Source organism: Camelus ferus, chromosome 16 (genome assembly GCF_009834535.1).
Source record: "Camelus ferus isolate YT-003-E chromosome 16, BCGSAC_Cfer_1.0, whole genome shotgun sequence".
Classification (NCBI taxonomy): Eukaryota; Metazoa; Chordata; class Mammalia; order Artiodactyla; family Camelidae; genus Camelus; species Camelus ferus.
Genome location: NC_045711.1, coordinates 19,649,211 through 19,661,982, shown reverse-complemented (window position 1 = coordinate 19,661,982; position 12,772 = coordinate 19,649,211). Strand labels below are relative to the sequence as shown.

Sequence of the window (12,772 nt, the reverse complement as noted above, 5' to 3'; positions counted from 1 at the left end):
CAAAAACTGGTTAAGGAGCAATTAATTTAAAAAAACATATAGAATGAAGAGAACATAGACACAAACTACAACTGATAGCAAATTCACCTCCAATGATTGCCCATAGACAAATTTACAATGGCAAACTATAAGAGTCTTAAAAGGAAAAGGGAGAAAATCTGTAAGACCTTGGGCCTGGTGGTGATGAGTTTTAACTCACAACACCAAATGCCTGTGAACAAATCACACAAAATTAATAATGTGGACTTTATAGAACTATAAACTTCTACTCTGTGAAAGGTCTTACTCATAAAGGCAAAAGAGAGACCACCACCTAGAGAAAGTATTTGCCAAATGTGTATCTGATAAAGGATTTGTACTCAGATTATCCCAATAATCTAAAACAACAACTCCACTAAATGGGGCAAACAACTCACTAAAACGGTGTAAAGATATAAACAAAATCAAGCTAAGAAGGTATACAGATAGTAAATAACATCAAAAATATATTACAAGATCCTAGTGGAAAACAGGTATGGCCAACTTTGGAAGACAGTTTGGCAGTTTCTCCCAAAGCTAAGCATTCTCAACTTAGAGTCCCCCCAAGAGACAGCTCTTGACTTTAGACATCTGCTTTGAAAAACTGTTCAAACAAAAACATCAAGTAATGTACAGGAGGTCTATTCATAATGGCTTCGAAGCTCAAGTGGTCAGTATGCCCGTCTGTAGATGAACTCCTAAGTGAAGTAGTGCACATTCATGTCATGGGGAGCAGAATGTGCCACCCCCCAAATAGGTCTGGAGCCTAGTGACTACTACAATCTGAGTAATTTTTTTTTAAAGACTCTCAGAAAACTGAGTAGAGGTTGTCACTTTTGTGAGGGACATTTTCATTTTTTACAGAAATAAGTCAATTACGTGATTAAGTAAGCGGTAGTGTCACAGGATGGAATACAGGATGTAACAAAGGATCTGTATTAGAAATGAATGAAAACACCCGCTGCTGCAGTGGAGCAGAAGGTGCCAGCCTCAGTAACTGCAGGAATGAATGGAACGTGTAGACTACAGGGAAAATGTACTGCACGTAAACAGTGGGATCTGTAAGATCCATCCCACACAGGGGTAGGAGCTAAGAACGCTGAAACCACTCATCTGGAGCAGAATGAGAAATGAATTGAATGGACTGAAGATGGTGGGAACCAGGATTCTACTGTCTGACTGGGAGTTACAGATAAGCGGGGGAGGAGATGTACCCTGTCCATAAGATAATGGATCAAGTTGGAGGCATCAGTATAAGCCCGTCTTCTGCTTAATATGAATACAGACATTTCCACATAGAAATCTTTACAATTAGGAGTGTACACTATTGGGAAGGGGGAAATTTCACTCTCTCTCCCTCTTGACTTCTTGTGGCTGGACGAATAACAAAACTAACACAAGACAGAGCAGCAGAAGAAAAAGACATTTTAATTCCTACACACAAAACTCTCATAGAAATGAGAAGTAAGAGGTAGTGAAAACAGGCAGATTTTATACATCTAGAAAACTATAAATTTGTTAGGAATTGACAGCCCAAAGAGTGTAACTTTTGGGTACTCAATCTAAACAGAGTTTGGGCTTGGGCTGGTAAATTAAAGAAGTTACAAGTTATGTTTATATGCGCCTCTGAACCTTTCACATGACAGGCTTATTTCCTGCTTTTACGGAGATAGAGCGGGGGTCAGAGTGTCCCTCTTGCTTTGGCCACTTCTAAGTAACTTAAATTTAAAACACTATGTGGATGTGGCAGATGGGTAGGGGATGGTGGTCCCTGAGCAACAACAATACACTGAGGTGGGAACATATGCACACATTTCCTTGCATTGTCAGCTGAGAACATTTTCCTCCCATATGTAAGTTCTTAATACCATTCTTTAATTAAAGGAATCAGGACTCTTTGAAGAAATGGCTTATACTAGGACTGAGACAGTCAATATATGAGCCAGGATCATCTTCAATCTTGTATCAGAAAGTAAGGAAGTACCAGGGCAGAAAAAAACCAAAATATGGAACGACCTCAAAGGAAACAGGAGCCAATGAAAGAGTTCTCAGTAGCCAAAGCAGGAATAAACTGAGCAACCAAGCCTGTAGTGCTGGATTATAACCAAAAGACTAAAATAACTATTCAGGTGTCCACAATGGTGAAGTTAAATGATGACATAGGTTGTTGGGTTTTCTTGTTGTTGTTGTTTGTTGTTGTTGTTGTTGTTGTTGTTGTTGTTGTTGTTGTTGTTTAATAGATGGGATTGAATGGAGAACTCCTATGCAGAAGAATTCCTAATAATCCATGACATCCATCAAGGAGGTGGAACTAAAGCCCCCTCTCCTGAAGTGTAGGTTCCACATAGTGACCTTCTCCTGCTTAGGTCAGAAGCAAGAAAAGTCCAAGATCCCACTGCTGGGCATGTATCCAGAGCAAAACTCTAATGTGAAAAGACACATCCACTGATTTTTTTTTTTTTTATGCCCACAGTGGGCAACATTAAATTGGGGGGGGGGGGAATTGTGTTTTCAACAAGTGGTGCCAGGCAATTGTCTATCCAGTGAAATTTTTTCATTTCTAAGAGAAATGAAATTGGATCCCTGCTTCATACCGCATGCAAATTTAACTCAAGATACATAAAAAGCCTAAATTTAAAGTGGTAAAGTGACAATCAGCCCTCATCTGCTGATTCCACATTTGCAGAATCAGTCTCCTTCAGATAAAAAAAATAATAATAATTTGAGAAATTTCCATAAAGAAAAACTTGAATTTGTGGCATGCCAGAAACTATTTAAATAACGCTATATTTTCTTCATAATTATTTACATACCACTTACATTGTATTATTTGGTATAATAATCTAGAGATTATTTTAAGTATACAGGAAGCTGTGCTTAGATTATTTGCCAATACTACACCACTTTATATAATGGGCTTGAGCACCGACAGATATTTAGTATCCACAGGGTGTCCTGGAACCAATACCTCACAGATAGGGAGGGAAGCTGCATAAACTCTCAAAGAAACAATGGGGATAAGTCATCATGACCTTGAAGTTAGCAATTTTTTTAGATCTGATAGCAAACACAAGCAAGGAAAGAAAATAATAAATTGCCTTTCCTCAAAATTAAAGATATTTGTACATCAAAGATGTTATCCAGAAACTGAAAAGACAGCACACAAAATCAAAGAAAATATTTGCACATTATATACTTGAAAAAAAATTTATCAAGAATATATCAAGAACTTTCACAATTCATAAAAAGACAAAACAAACCCAATTTTTAACATGGTAAAAGGACTTAAATACACCCATCTCTATATGTAAACTTAAAAAAAAAAAGTACAGTATATTGTATATACGTATTTACATGCAATATAATTATATGTGCAGTCAAACAGTAATAATCTACCTGATAAAAGTGAAAAACAAGAAAAACCAATAAATACATAAAATTAAATAGTTTTTAAATAGACCCATCTCCAGACAAGACAAATAGTCAACAAGCACATGAAAACATGTTTAAAATCAGTTGTGATGGAAATGTAAGTGAATACCATAATGCCATGCCGTTTCAAGCACACTAGAAGCCCTACAATCCAGAAAACTAAAAACAAATATTGGCAAAAATGTACAGAAATTGAAACTTTTAAACATTACTTGGAAAATTGGAAAATGGTACAGCCCATGTTTCCAGTTGGTCATTCCCTCAAAAAGATAAAAATACAGTTACCTTATGGTTCAACAACTACACTCCTAGATATAGACCCCAAAACATTAAAAATAGGTGTTCAAACAAAAAAAGGCACACAAATATTCACAGCAGCACTATGCGCAATGGCCCCAAAGGTAGAACAATTGAAATGTCCATCAAAGGCTAAACAGATAAACAAACAGGGTGCATCCATAAACTGCCATATTATTCTGCCATATGAAGGACTAAAATGGTGCAGCCATGGTGGAGAACCATACAGGAGTTCCTCAAAAACTTACACATGGGGTTGACGTGTGATCCATCAATGCCACTTCAGGATATATGTTCAAAATATTTGAAAGCAGGAACTGGAATAGAAATGGGTACACCCATACCCATGGCAGCACTAATCACAACAGCAAAAGGTGGAAATAACTCACCTGTCCATCAGCAGATGAATGCATAAACTACATGTGGTGTATACACAGTGGGATACTGCACAGCCTTAAAAACTAAGGAAATTATGACACATGCTGCAACGTGGATAAATCTTGAAGTCAATATGCTAAGTGAAATAAGCCAGACACAGAAGGACAAATATTATAGGATTCCCCTTGTACAAGGCATCCAGAGAAGTCAGATACAGAGACAGAAAGAGTGTCACTGCCAGGGGCTGAGGAGAGTCAGTGTTCACTGGACACAGGGCTTCCTTCACCTGGGGAAAATGAGGAAGTTCTGGAGATGGACGGTGAGGCATCTGTACAACAATGTGAATCTAGTTAAGCATAGTTAAATGGTTTAAGTGATAAATGTTACCTTCTGTATTTTTAATGACAATGAAAAATGTGAATGAATCACTAATGATTCAAACTGGATACAGATTGAAAACATTCTAAGTGAAAGGAGACACACAGAAGAGGCCACCCGGATCGTACTCATCTTGTGTGCTTTAAATCCATTAAGATTTTGAAAAAGAGGAAAACTCTCAGTAACAGTTTCAGAAAAAGAAAACTGGCACAGAATGGAAAAAGGGATTTCCGTAAGTTGGGGCAAAGGGGAAGGCTGAAGTGGGCCTGTGGATGGGATTACAAGGTGAACCATAAAATTTCTTCATTTGGGGTTTATGTGCTGGTTCCCTGGGGGAGTATCCCAGTGTTAGATAAAACCCACAGGAGTATTTATGTGAAGTGGCAAATGTGAGTACTGCGAAATGCTATTTAAAGTATTTTATAAAGAACTTTATAAGAAACTTTATTAAAAACTGTTACTTTTGAAAACAACCATGTCAACACCACACCAAAAAAGCAGAGAAGACATCAGATTTCCTCATAGAGGCCCACCCTTAACGCGACCCAGTTCACCCAAAGTGCTGATGCTCATCGCCCTTGCAGGCATCCACATGTAATTTAGAGGCACTGTGGGAAGATTAGGAGCCGCTGTTTCTTAGGTGCTGTGGGGGACCTGGATGGAGTCCAAACAGGGTGATTTCTGATTTCTAGTTTTCCACATCAAACCATCAAAAACCTGTTAGAACTAATAAATCATTTCAGTAAAGCTACAAGGTACAAAATTAATACACAAAAATCAGTTGCCTTTCTATACATTAATAATGAAACATCAGAAAGAGGCATTTTTTAAAATCCCATTTACAATTGCATCCAAAAAAATACCTAGGAATAAATTTAACCAAGGGTGTGAAAGACCTGCACACTGAAAATTCTAAGACACTGAGGAAAGAAACTGAACAGACACAAATAAATGGAAGGATATCCTGTGCTCGTGGACAGAAAGAATTAATGTTGTTAAAATGTCCATTCTACCCATGGCAGTGCTCAAACTCAAAGCAAGCCTTGTCAAATCATGCCCTACACCAGAAAATAACAGAACATCGTGAATTGACTATACTTCAATAAAAAAATAAATAAATAAACTTCAGTGGTATTTTTCACAGAAACAGAACAAACATTCCTAACATACATGTGGAAACACAAAGGACCCTAAACAGCCAAAGAGATTCTACAAAAGGGAAACAGGCTGGAGGCATCTCCTTCCCTGACTTCACACGGCATTACAAAAGCACAGTCACCAAAAAGGTGTGGAATTGGCACAACCATAGGGACATGGACCAGAGAGAGTCTGCAAACAAACCTACAGGGATGTGGTCAGTTAATTCACAAGAAAGGAGCCAGGAACCTGCACCGGGGAAAGGACAGTCCCCTCGATGAATGGTGCTGGGAAAACTGGACACCGCACGCCAAAGAAGGACATGGCACACTGTCTGCACCACACACAAAACCTGACTAAAAGCCCACAGCTTCCCACATCCAGCCCTTCCTCTCCCGGGGCCTCTGAGGAGGGACTCCCCTCAGCAGTCAGCCCCTCACGGGAAGCTTCTCCTCACTTTCCCTCACTTTTCCTTCCTCCTCACCTTCCCTCAGTGCAGCACCTCCTGTTGGATCCTGAGGAGACGGGGCTCCTGTCAGCGGGGACAAAACCCCCTGTTGTCCCAAAGCCCCGGCAGGTCCAGAGGAGATGCAGCCCCAGGCAGCTGCGCAGGACGCCAGATCCTCAGGCAGAACGCACGTGAGTTCCCGCCACAGCTGGGGGAGGCGGGCTCCGGGCCCGGCCAGCCAATGGGGAAGCGCGGGCCCAGCCACCCTCACAGCCAGCCGAGGCCCCGCCCTGACCGCGGCTCTGCTCAATCCTTTACACTGGAAATTCAAACTGAAATAGAGCCAAATGCCCATAACTTCTCCAAATACTTCAGAAACAATTAACTGGAAGCCATACGGAATGAAGTGAACGGACACAAACTTTAAACCTTACACCCTTGTTTGCTGAACTTTCATGACAACCTGCCATAAATGACTTCCTCCCTCCCGGAGGCCTCGCTTTTGATTTTAGCTGAAGGTAATACTTAAGGTGATGCCTCTGGCCATTTCAGGGAGTGAGTCAGTGTTCCTGGGTGTCTCCCCTGTATACAGGAGGTATACACGTTATTAAACTTGCTTCTTTTTCTCCCTGTAATCTGTCTTACTAGGGGGTGGGGGGGCGGTGTTAACTAAAAGCCTAGAAGGGGAGAGGGAGAACTGGTTTTCCTCCCACACACACGCAGTGGAATACTCCTCAGCAATAGAAATTAAACCGTCAACCCACGAAAAGACACGGGTAAATCTTACTTGTATATTACTAAGTGAAAGAATCCAGTCTGAGGAGACTGCTCACAGTAGGACCCTATTTAGGACAATTATGGAAAAGGCAAAACTACATACATAAGCAGATCATGGGGTGGTGGGGGGGGTTTGAAGTATTCCATGTGAAACTTTAGGTTGGTGTCACTATGATTGTGTCTAAGCCCATACATTTGTACAGCCCAAAGGTCAATCATAATCTATTCAAATTTAGCGGTTTAGGGTGTAGCAGCATCGCAGGATGGAACACACAATGTGACAGAATTTAACTGTATTAGAAATGGGTGTAAAAACTCACAGTCGGTGGTGGGCAAGAGGTGCCGACCTAAGTTAACTTTGGAAATGCACAGAATCGTTCTGCAAAGGCAGAATGGACCACTGTTAACCTGTGGGCTTTGTATTATAAAGTTCTTTCCAGGGTGTAGTGGCTAACAATTCTGAAGCCACTGTGAATGGAACCTGGAAAAGAGAGATGAGTTGATAAAGGGCAGATGGTGGGAACCAGGCTCCTCGCTGTGGGAATGGGAAGTCACAGATGAGCAAGGGGAGAGCCTTGGCCCTCATACTCCTGGATCTGAGTTTCCTAGGTGGATGGCGTGGGGAGTGGACTGGCCAGGGGAAGGCACAGCTCTTTACCCTGGGAAGGTCCTGCAGATGTAGGAAACTCACACCCCTTCCTTCCCCCCATACCTGCTGGAAACACCCAGACCTTTGAAATCAGCCAATGCAGCTTTTCAGACATTCTCACCCTGAGGCAGATAAAGGAGCCTGAGGGTCTTGCACTGCTACCCAGCTGGTCCCAGAATCCAGGCCCTGGAGGGTGGAGCCAGGATGGGGTAACTGGATCTCTGACCAGCATGTCAGAGGAAGGAAGAAGACCAGTCCTGACAGCAGGGGTCTCCTAAAGTCTGTGAGCCCAGTGCCCTGATGGGGTTCATTCCCTGTGGGGACATTGGCGGGCCCTGCAGTGGTTCTGTTTTCCACCTGAGCCCCTTGGATGAAGCCAGGGCAGAACTGGACTCAGGGATCCCCTGGCAGTGTTTCAAACTCTGACACAGTGGCTTTACAAAGGAACAGGAGAGTGAAGCTGAGCACCTGACAGCCACTCCTCTCCAGCTCTGAGCTGCTTCCATCAGGACCACAGTCCCCTGCATGGAGTCTGCTATAACCCACCTGCCCCCACCTGGGCTCTCCCCTTCCTCCCTGGACCCCTCTCCCAGGCCAGATGCATCTGTCCAACCATTGTACCCCCCTCTCGCCTTGAGGCTGACAGGCCCCTCACAGGACTGTGATCCTGCCACTCCCCAAATCCCAGGAGGCAGCCCTGCCTTCCCTGGTTGCTGAGCCAAGACACCTGGGGCTTCCCAATCCCCCACTTTCCTTGTGCCCTGGTGAATTTCAGCTCTCCCTCCCAAAATCCCAGGTGGTGGCTTGCAGAAATTGACAACCAATCCTAAAATTCATGTGGAAAAGGCCAGGGGCTCAGAACAGATCAAGGAATCCTGACAAAGAAGAACAAAGTTGGAGGTACGGAAAGCCAGGCAGAACCCCGTGGTTGGTATAAAGACACTTTCAGCTGAAGACACCTGAGATTCAACAGATGCAGGAGAAAGCTTTTCTTGGAGCTCCCCTTGTCTGAATAAAAGCAGAAACTTCTGAGGAATGACCACAGCTACCAATTACCTCATCAGAGTGTCTTCTACACTCAGGAGAGAGACCGAGTCCCCTCTGAACATATGCCCCAGAGTCGCTCACACTTTTATTGGTCCCTGTAATGCCTGGGCCTGTGTTGGGCAATAGGCAGCCAGGGCCAAATGTTAGATAATTTGTACAATAAAGGGGCAGACAGTTTATATGCTAAAGTAGACTACTGTTGCTACTTAACATTCTCTTCCCAAATCTAAGGCGACTCAAAGGTAACTAAGGAAACAAGTGAATGCTTCAGGAATGGAAGCAGAGAGCAAAATGAGATCTTTCTGTTGCTGTCTCTTCTTTTAAGCCAAAAATTTCCGCTTTAAAGGTGAGGAAATTGAAGCCAGAGAGAAGAAAATCTGCATGTAAGGTCCAAATCAGTGCGCAACTAGAAAAATGGCCAAACATATGAAGCACATGTTTTCAGAAACTACACATCAGGTAGAAAGGACTGTGACCCTTGAGGGAAGAGATATAAAATGGTCCTGCTGTGATGGTTTAAATAGGCCCACAAAGTCCTTCATCATTTCTTCAAGAGGGAGAGCCTAATTCCTCTACCCTTGAGTGTGGGCTGAATTTGGAGTTTTGCATCTAACAAACAAAAAGTCACATGACATAGCCAGAAATAGAAAGGAAAATGCTATATGATATCACTTATATGTGGAATCTGGGGGAAGAAAGGGGGGGGGGGACACAAATGAACTTAATGACAAAACAGAAACAGACTCACAGACATAGAGAACAAACTTATGGTTACCGGGGGGTAAACGGGGTGGGAAGGGATAAATCAGGAGTTCAAAATTTTCACTTCTTGGGGAGTGATGGAAATGTTAGCTATCTTGACTGTAGTGGTGGTTTCATGGGTGTATACAGCCATCAAAATTCATCAGATTGTACATTTGAAATATGTATGGTTTACTGTACAGGAAACATACCACAGTAAAGGTGTTAAAAACTAAAAGTAAAATAAATATTAAAAAGCTTGTGATGTTTGGAACTTTGGAGAACAGGTCTAAGGCATAGGATATTCCTCCTTGCTGTCTCTCTCGGTTCACAGACTCTGGGGGATGTCTGGAGCACACACTGTGAGCACACTCAAGCAAACACATGCAGGGAACCAGGAGGAACTCCCTTCACCAGCAATAATGTACCAGGCAGAGGAGTAACACTCACCTTAGAGGCAGATCCTCTGGCACCAGATGATAATGATGATGATGACCTGGCTGCAACCTCATGAGAGGTCGTGAGTCAGAACCACCCAGCTAACCCCCTCCAGGATACTGAACCCACAGAAACTGTGGGAGAACATATACGTTTGCTAAGTTCATAAACTGCACGGTAATTTGCTACGCAGCATTACATAATTCCTACAAATTTTGGTACCTATAGCAGTGGGCTGTTATAACCAAAACCTAAAATGTGGGAGTGGCTTTGATAACAGGCAGTGGGAGAATGAAAAGGATTTCAGAAGTGTTAGTGAAAGCTTGACGTGGTGTGAACATACTATTAATAGAAGTCCATATTTTGAGGAGGCTGTTGTTGAAGACTTAAAGGATAGTATCAAAAAAAATCTGACTACAAACTAGAGGAAAGAGGATCTTTGTTATGTCGTGTCAGAAAGTTTAGTAACACTGTTCTGAGAGTAATGTGGAAAGTTCAAAATGAGCCCAAGCATTGGGTGAACTAGCTAAGATTTCCAGAAAATACTGAGTGTCTCCTTGCTGCTTCTTCCTTGCTGCTTCCACTAAATGGCAAAAAGGAGAGAGAGAACTAAAAGAAGGACTATTAAACAAAAAGGGGCCAGGACTTCATGATTTGGGGGATTCCGTCTCTCCAGATAACATAACATGCTAAAAATTTAGAAATGGACTATAGGCACTTCTCTCCGAGAACCACCCTGTAGGGGAACCCTCCTGGGAACAAGCCGAGTTCACAGGTGACACCCCACTGCAGAGCTCAGGGTCAGCACTGGTAAGCCCCGGGTGGTTGTGGCCCCTTATTCACATCAAAGCTGTCTGTGAACACCCCGAATTTTACCCTCCAATTTGTTCCTCTAATTATACAGAGTCCTACTGGGATGGTTGTGAGGATTGTCCCACTCTATATGAATATGTTCAGGACTTTTTGAATCATCTTACAAACCACTTCATAGGTTTGGAAAGTGAAACTGAACGGTTTGCAGAGACAGTGAATGGCTGTGTTAAAATATATGATGTTTTGCAAGAACACGGGGAAGTTATGTATCAACAGGCCATGTCTATCTCAAATCCCCTTACGTGGGAGCTAGCAATTGTCAACTTCCAGAGAGTAGCAGTTCTGACCAATTGCTACTTTAAAGATGCCAGAATTAACATTAAGTTAAGGAACAAGCTGCAAAAAGAATGAAGTGACTTGAAAACGATTCCATGTATTTGTACTGTTCCTGGAAGAATTTTATCTTAACCTGGCGATCAAGGAAACAAATGGACCAGGTTATGAGAGCAGGTCTTCTTCGGGAGGTGCTGGATGCCCTTTTATCTAACCCTCCAGAAAACAATTTAAATTGTGCAGTACAGTTACTGAAGTTGACAGGGTCAGTTTGGAAGATGCTGGAAGGATAAAGGAAAGACTGGTATGCAAGAAATTATTCGGAGAATTGAAAATGTCATCCTAGATGCAAATGGATGCAGAGATGTAAATCAGACGCTCATGAAACTTGTAGAACGCTGGTCAGGTAACGGGCAGAGCCCATGCACCTCAACAGAGAAGCGGCACCTGAAAGTGAGACTATGCTATGCGTGAAGCGATGTTCTGCGCATCTGGTGGCTCTCCTTTCCCTGCAGTTCATCCAGCTTGTCGGGAGAAGTATTGAGAACTACTTGAAAGAGATGACTTTTTTCCAGATTATGAAGAAAATGGAACAGATTTTTCAGAGGCTGGTGATCCACACTTGGACGATACTGATGATGAGATGGACTCAGAGATCGAAGAAACTTATGAACAGCTTGGTTTGGCATCAGAGCATAAGCAAAAACAGTAAAGCTAAATTTCAGCATATCAGTTTCACAAAGCTATTTAGCTTGTGGTGACTTAACAGAACACAGGAAAGAAAGAACATGTGTTACTCTTATACCAAGTCAAGGATGTTGAGTTATGTTGCTAATGCACACAACTTTAATTTTGTTTAACAGTATCTCCCAAAATAACCTTTATTACCTCTCCCTGGGGGGGGGGGGGGGAAGGATTCTAAACAAAGATAAAATACAGGGTATGGTCAGGAAAATATATGTGAATGGAAAATCGTTTGTTAAGACAGCAGAAATATCAAAGTGGCGCCTCAGAGGACATTACAGAATGCAGTCAGACAAAAATCTCACTAAAAAGACCAACTCATATCAAATAAGGAGTCCTAAGTAGCTAGTGAATATTCCTAAAGACTGTAGACTGTCAACTTGCATTTAAAAAACACAAGCAATTCTGAATTTTTTCACAATTACACACTTCAGAACTTTTCATACAACGGAAAAGACACAAGATACATCAAAACTTTGAAATATCAGACTCTGTTGCCCCACGTTCACTCCCCGCCGCTCCCTTGAGTGGAACCCAATTACTCTTATCTAAGTTTCAGGAGGAAGCTGCATAGAGAAAAACACAAAGACTGACCAACTAGGCCCAAGACTGCAGAGGATTTGACTTCCAGTCAACCTTGAGCCTTATTACCGGCTCATTGTAATATATTAGTATGCTAAGTGCCATACCCAACAGGACCATGACAGTTGACAATTGCTATGACGACAACCCAAAACTCCCATACAAGGATTGAAAAGGAGTTGCATCAGTGTGGGTCCAACCACATCCTTGTTAAGTCATGAATATTCCTCCCACTCTTTCAAATCTCCACCTACTCCACCCTGACCAGACCCCACCCACCCACCCCCGCCACCCTTCCCCTTCACTTTGACCTTCCTATATATTTGGTGTCTCCAACTGAATTGGGTTGAGAAGCTGATTTGCGAGCTAGGTTACCACTTTGCCAGTCTTTGGCCGTTGAATAAAGCTTGTGCTGTTCCTGTCTCAGCATCTGTCTCATTATTGGCTGCGTGAACCTGATCAGACAAAGAACTTCCCTGGCCGATGCAAGGGGGTCCTGGCCCTGGCTCAACCAACTGAGTAACAAACTGGAGGGAGAAGCAAGAGGGTGCCAGGCTAGA

The 12,772-nt window shown here is 42.5% G+C and overlaps 1 pseudogene; it reads left to right on the top strand.

The window, feature by feature from the left end:
• LOC116669234 overlaps window positions 1–11,598 on the top strand; it is a 22,180-nt pseudogene extending 10,582 nt beyond the window's left edge.
• Window positions 11,599–12,772: the final 1,174 nt, after the last annotated feature.